Source organism: Salvia miltiorrhiza, chromosome 2 (assembly GCF_028751815.1).
Source record: "Salvia miltiorrhiza cultivar Shanhuang (shh) chromosome 2, IMPLAD_Smil_shh, whole genome shotgun sequence".
Taxonomy (NCBI): Eukaryota; Viridiplantae; Streptophyta; class Magnoliopsida; order Lamiales; family Lamiaceae; genus Salvia; species Salvia miltiorrhiza.
The window spans coordinates 4,247,968-4,254,216 of NC_080388.1; the positions used below are offsets into that span (position 1 = coordinate 4,247,968).

General features: G+C 34.9%; 1 long non-coding RNA gene across 1 annotated transcript; it reads right to left on the reverse strand.

Annotated features, from left to right (window-relative positions):
- Nucleotides 1-1,617: 1,617 nt before the first annotated feature.
- LOC131012782 (uncharacterized) lies at nucleotides 1,618-4,953 on the reverse strand. The gene is made up of 2 exons (XR_009097438.1): nucleotides 2,383-4,953; nucleotides 1,618-1,867 (listed from the first exon to the last, which is right to left on the reverse strand). It is a non-coding gene; the product is annotated as an uncharacterized LOC131012782 (long non-coding RNA).
- Nucleotides 4,954-6,249: the final 1,296 nt, after the last annotated feature.

Below are 6,249 nucleotides of genomic sequence, written 5' to 3' on the forward strand. Positions count from 1 at the left end.
AGGTCCGACACAACTACTTCTCAGTCATTCGGAAATACTTTTCCGAACTTGGCAATTCTTGTTCCTTGGCTGCAAAAGGTATATTTGGTCTAAAATCACCACTTTCTTCTTAATATCTTGAACATGTCCTTGAGAATATTCTAGAGCTTCTCAAACTTGGAGTCTGCCTCCTAGTTTAATGCAATCCTTAAACATTTTCTATAGGCGAAATAAGGTAGGCTCGACCTTACTCAATAATGTTCCTCTATATGATCTTAATGTAGTACTTCTAGTACTTAGTGTTCCTTCACATAGCGCTTGAAATGCAACCATATAATTTGAAGCACTCTTCCGTGTTATTGCAAAAGACCTTCTGAATCATCACGCATTCAATAAGGAAATAGCTTTTGCTCATCTGAGTACCTTTATAGGGTATGTGTCCCCATGTGTAATTCTAAGTCATGGAATGACCTTAGTCAATGCTTGCATTCTGGCTACTAAACTGAATGTTTGGTCTAAAATGTTCTAACTGGGGAATGTCTCTGATCGACTAAGGTATGCATACTTAACCTGCTTAGTCTCTCATCATAATCTCAATCTCTTAACTTTAACATCGAACCATTGTCGATATTTCTAGCTCTTGTTAAACTCCAAACCATCTTCAGGAACTCCTCCCGTCTTACGCACTTGTATAGATTTTTCTAGTCAATCATAATGGTTGGTAACTTCTAGTTACCCATGGCACCTATCCTCCTTTCGATTTGTAGCAGGTGATCGTAATCAATAGAGATTCTTAGTCATGTCCTTATCCATTGCGATAGGTACTATAAGTAGAATGGTTCCGAATATCTGAAACTATAAGCTGATAGTTTTAATCGCGATGCTATAACATCATACACAAAGTGTTATAACTGCATGTGAGTCTGACTATGAAGTTCGAACATAAATCATGAAGGTTCTCTTCATGCCATAACTGGTGATAATCGAGAGTTAGTAATGAGTCTTAGCTCATTATGCGATAGCTAACTGATTACATAAGTCACACTCGTCGCTACGAGCAATGACTAACGTGATCTATCATCAAATAAGGCAATAGTCGATTCGGTGTTCTGTCACGCGTGAACAACCTGAATGAAGAACTATGCCTGCTTCAGTGATTCGTGCGTGGCACTCTGCTTGCACTGCTTTCATTGGATTCTCTTCCTCTTTCTTAGCTCTTCACCATGGCTATAGTGAAATATAACTGAGTTTCTAGCTTCTATTGTTCTGCTCGTAACAGTGATCATGCATTCTTAACGCATCTAAGTTCATTGAGATATCTAATCAATCAATAAAGCATAAAACTTGAATGTAAGCATCAGTACATTCATATAAAACGTGAACTTCTCAATGTTTTAAAATCATTACCACCTTCTTTCTTGCTGAGCATGACGATGTGATGAAGTGATGAGCTTTGGCTGACTGACTCATATATACTAGTGATCATACTAGAAAAATGGGCTAACTCTAGGGTTCAGAGCAAATGAACTGCTCTGATACCACTCTGTCACGACCGAACCTAATTAAGGATAATTAAGCCGGGAAACCGTGACTAATGGAGGGATATTAGAAGCGGGGTAGAAAGGGGATAATTAAACAAAGAAGAATCACATTTCATCATTTAACAAAAGGAATATTTATAATATAACGAAGTTTTAGTCGTATAGATTCAAATAACTAATAAGTTCGGATAACTCCGACTTATCCAAAATAGTATACAACTTCTGAGTACGCAGCGGAATAAGGTTCTGATTACATGTATGAAGACATGTAACCCTAGAGTTCATTAATACATAATAAGACAAAAGAGTCCCGCTCGTCACTTCATCACCATCGGCAGCTGCTCAACCTGCACATTTAGAAATATATGCAGGGCTGAGTACAAAAGTACTCAGTGGGCACATATGCCTACTATGAAATATAACATGCTTCGTAAAGTTGTAAATTGTCATGCCATCATAAACAGTACAGCAAGGGAGTTTTTCGCTAAAAAGGCCCAAGCTTACTAAATTCATTTGTGATTCTTAAAGTTCGTCTGCAGACTAAGTTCTCTTGTAATCTATCATATCTGGAACTGTGTGCCGGAGAGGTGGCCACCTCTCACGGACACTTGACCGGCCAACCCGCTAGATGACTCACGGTCACTGGTGTACACTAGCCCTGACAGGATAGCTATCAACTGCTCAGGACCCGAATTCGATTTCATAATAACTGGCAAAGCCACATCAGATAGATATCATACCAAACATTGAAATATTTATGGCAAGACAACAGTTGAAATAATTTTCAGTTCAAAGATTTTGCAATGAAATAACTGTTCAAACATAACATTAAACTCATTTGATATATATGAAAGTAACCCACCTGATAGAAATTTTCTGTGGTACAGTAGCTCCTTGACTGATTATTAATCTCGTGTTTGACCTTTATTACGAGAATATAAATAAGATACTGCTCGAATAAAATCCTCAATTAATGAGAATGCGTAATTTAACTATGCATGACTCATATTCCGATAATTATTATTCTGAGATAATAATCTGGGAAATTCTATTATAAATCCTAATTGTCGAAATAAAATAATTTAAATAAGGCTCGTCACATGAGGTCGGATAGATTATCATAATCAATCCGTTCTCATCGGGTGTTCTAATCCGTCAATTAAATAAACCCCGTTCCTCGTAGTCAATAGAAAATAAATACTTCAACTTATTCGCTTTATAATCTCATAATTAATCGGGCTTAATAAATAAGAACAAGTAATGTTATAAAATTAAAAAAAATAAAATAAAATAAAAAGGCTCAACATAAGGCACATAAGAATCACAATCAAACATCATCAAAACATGCTCTGCTTTTACACTGACTCAACTTCAAAATTTAATCTGTTCTGACTCCGACATCTCCTGGACTCGAGACTCATACCGAAAGAAAGATCTTCGAGTCTAGTTTCATATAAAAAAAAATAGAGTCGAAAACTCCAAGTGGTTTGAGAGATATGACGTTTTTACCACGATCTACCATGTTCGGCAGTTTTGAACAATCGAAAACTTGTATTTTTGAAAAATAGTAAACGTTGTCAAACTGGGCTCAACTTTGGTGGATATCTAAATAACACAATAAGTTTAATACCATAAAAATTTGGAAAGCTAGATCACCCAGGAAGCTACTGAAATAAATGACTCTTTTCTCTGTTCTCTGAAATTCTCAGTAGTAATGTGCAGTTTAGGTTTTGCATTTTAAAGAAGTATCATACGAAGTTGGAATGGCTTGAAATTTTACCAGGGTACTCAAGACTCATGTAGGGACTTGCTATAAAATTTTCAAAGCTGTTAGACATCGACAAACCGTCGATCACAGTAGGTCAGTAGGCCTACGAAATTCATATTTATAAGTCCTTAAAAATAATTTATATAAATCAAGAAATAATAGTTTAATCCCAAAAATATCCATTAAAAGTCCATCCTAATTTAAATAAAGAACGGACCTCATTTAAAATAAATAGTCCCAAACTTGTTACGCACATATACTAAATCTTTCACGAAACATCCTTTAAAATAAACTTTGATACATAGAAAATAATTCAACAACTTGAGCTCTTAAGGGGTTGTTTTACAACAGACACCAAATCTACCTCGGATCTCCAAATGAGGCTCCAAAAGACATTCTGGAAACTAGACATTTCAATGATCATTCTCCAATTTGAATCGAATGAAAAACAATTCAAACGAGCAAGATATGCCCTCTCAAAGATGGGTATTTAACAAGCAAAAATCTGTAAATTTCATATTTCCAGATTACAACCAAGTCAGTGGGCTTTCTTTAAAAATTCATATCTCCCTTTACAAAACTCCACTGGGAACCCCAAAGGTCAATCTGGAAACTAGGGAGAGATCATAACACTCTCCAGTTGGATTTACTCTAAGAACCTTCATGGTTTAGAAGATATGACTATCTAAAGTTCAGTGCACAAAAAGAGTTCAAGTTTGGCAGATTCAGAAGATAAATCGGAAAAACCACTTTAAGCTTCACCAAAAATTCTAAACCTGAACAAGTAAGTTCCCAACATGTCAGTGAATATTCATTAGAAAGATAGGCTTGAGAATCAAATATTTAAGTCTGCCTTTTCCACCTCAAAGTCGTAGGTTTGTAAAATCTACTGGATGGTACATGGAATAAGAACTAGATTTCAAGAATTTATACCGGTTGTTTCCCTTACTCAAAAATGGTGAGGCCGATGTCAAAAGAAAGATACGGGAGTCTAGAGTGACATATTCAAGTTTCAAAGGTTTTCACCGATTGAAACTTTACTTATGATCTCCCAAAGATTGTTTACCAAAAATGTATTCCAGATGGGCAGTGATGTTTACAAATTCATAAATAAATCATGCGAGCTCTAAATATTCTGAAATTTTACCAAAATATAGAAAATGTATGAAAGATGATACACAATTAATTTGAGAATTTTTGGGAACCGTTTGGATGATATGCAACTGAATTCAAAATAAAGAAGCTTAGTATATACCTCTTCAAGTTACAATTTGAAGTTGGAGGAAACTCTCTCTCCCTTTCTCAACTTCTTCTACACGTTTTGGTGAGGGAAGAAAAGACTTGATGGCTGGAACAATATGTGTTGTTGCATAATTGAGTTGGTGGTGAAAGTGGTGGGGAAAATGGTGGTGAAAGTCAAAAAGTAGATTTAGTGGTAAAATGGAGTGGGGAACAAAATTAATGGAAAGAAAAAGAGAAGAAAAAGAAAGGAAAAAAAATGTAGAGGAGAATTATTGATGTATTTTCTCTGTCTTGGTGATTCTGTAACTGTAAGATGGATCGTGTGCTCGTATATGCTTGATACTGTTTATTTAAATAAATCTCGTATTTCGACATGTGATTTCTCGCTTAAATCGATAAATTATAAAATGAATCTAAATTAAATCCGTAGATTTAATTCGTTTGTTATTCTAATATTTAAATTAAATCCGCAGATTTAATTAACTCACGAGTCAGAAATAAATCACAACTTGAATAAAGATAAAATCTAATTTCATCTTGCTTAAATAAATAACGTGACTTTGCTAAGTCAGTTATAACTCTCAAATAATATCATTAACTGCTTTAACAATATAAATTCAGGATCATAAGCTGAATTCATATTAGGATAAAAACCGTTTTCATTCACTGATGAACAAAAATAAACACTCATTACTAGATTTAAAATATATAAAAGAGCGGGTCACTACAAAAGTAAAAATTGAACAAGGGAATTCTAAATGCTAAAGGACGTGAGAATCGAAAAATTGCATGAACTGAAAATTGAATTGCATGGAAGTAAATTCAATTGCATGAAGAATCAAAAAGCAAAAGTCAACTATTCTATTAAGAAATCAAAGAGTGCGGCTGCAGTATATTGCAAAGTGAATGTGTATCAAACTAAAATCAAAACCTAATAAAAGTAAAGTTGCGGCTGAGTTCTAGTGCAATTAAAATAAGAGTCCTAATCTCCCTCAATCTACGCGGCCTTGACACCAAAAATAAGGAAATAAATCCTTCTAGGCCGCTTAACCTTAATAATCATGGGCTTCGGCCCTAAACTTAATTAAAATCCAAAATAAAATAACATTAAGAGTTTTGGGCTTCATAAAAATATAACAAGTAAATTAAAAGCCCAATCTCTCTTTCTTCCATCTTCACATCAAATATCCATCGACAGCTCGTCTTTCTCCAATTTCTTCCAATCAGCAGCTCCATCTCTACTTCTTCCAATTCCTGTGCCAAAACATAGCAAAACATGTAATATCACATGAAACCACGACAAAACGCACACTAAATTAGGTAGCTAAAATACACACATCAAATCCCCTCACACTTAGATCATACTTGTCCTCAAGTATGAAATAAGAGAAGAATTAATGGTGAAATTCAGCCCCTAGAAGCAACTCCTTTCCTTGACACGAAGACTCTAGAAACGAAAAAACGGAAAACAGACACAACGACACACGCAAAGAAAGGGAAAGTAAAAAGAAACGAGACAAAACACGACAAACCAAACAACTAAACACACTAGCCAAGCAATATCAAAGCAATAGAAATCGCAACAAACTGTCAGACCGTATCGTGCAATTCAAAATCACTTCTCAACTCTTGAATTAAGAACATGAATCTCCACAATGTGTTGTCATTATCAATCAAGTCCAAATCGGGCAACAGTGATAGTAACTCTCATAGCTCACT